Genomic DNA, 622 nt, shown 5'->3' with positions numbered 1-622 from the left:
TGCCGGTGTTCCAGGGCGCAGCGGTCTCCGGCGAGCGCTTCTCTCAGTTACCGCCCGAAACGTAGCGGTACTAAGAGGCTCACTACCTCTACGGAGGTTTCTAGAGCAGCTAGTACGGTCGTTCCCTGCCGGTCCGCCGCTTCAGGGCACCGAGCTAGCTGCTCTAGGCGCACCAGAGGCCAGTCTCGCGAGACTGGTTCCCTTAGGAGGTCACCTGGCAAGTGTGCTTCATTGGGTCCTGCCCCGAGCAGGCTCTGGTCTAGTCTTCCTAACAGACGACGTGGGTCTGAGGGCCATCGTTTTCAATAGGAGACTTCAGCTATGAGAGTCCTGATGCTGTGGCTCAGGACCTCGGAGGGCAGGCCCCTCTGGGGATCGTGACGCCTAAGGCCTTAGCCTTCTGAGGGCCAGCCCCCTCTGGGGAAGAGTGGTGTACACCGCATCACATGGTGCCTGTCTCTCCTCAGTGCCCTCAGGAGATCAGTCTGCCAACCCTGCTGGTGTTCCAGGGTGCAGCGCTCTCCGGCGAGCACTGTCTCAGTTCCCGCCTGGAAACGTAGCGGTGCTAAGAGGCTCGCGACCTCCACGGAGGTCTCTAGAGCAGCTAGTACGGTCGTCCCCT

Source organism: Sinocyclocheilus anshuiensis, unplaced genomic scaffold, assembly GCF_001515605.1.
Source record: "Sinocyclocheilus anshuiensis isolate Anshui unplaced genomic scaffold, SAMN03320099.WGS_v1.1 scaffold45, whole genome shotgun sequence".
NCBI classification, from domain to species: domain Eukaryota; kingdom Metazoa; phylum Chordata; class Actinopteri; order Cypriniformes; family Cyprinidae; genus Sinocyclocheilus; species Sinocyclocheilus anshuiensis.
Note: the sequence above shows the minus strand (reverse complement) of the source record.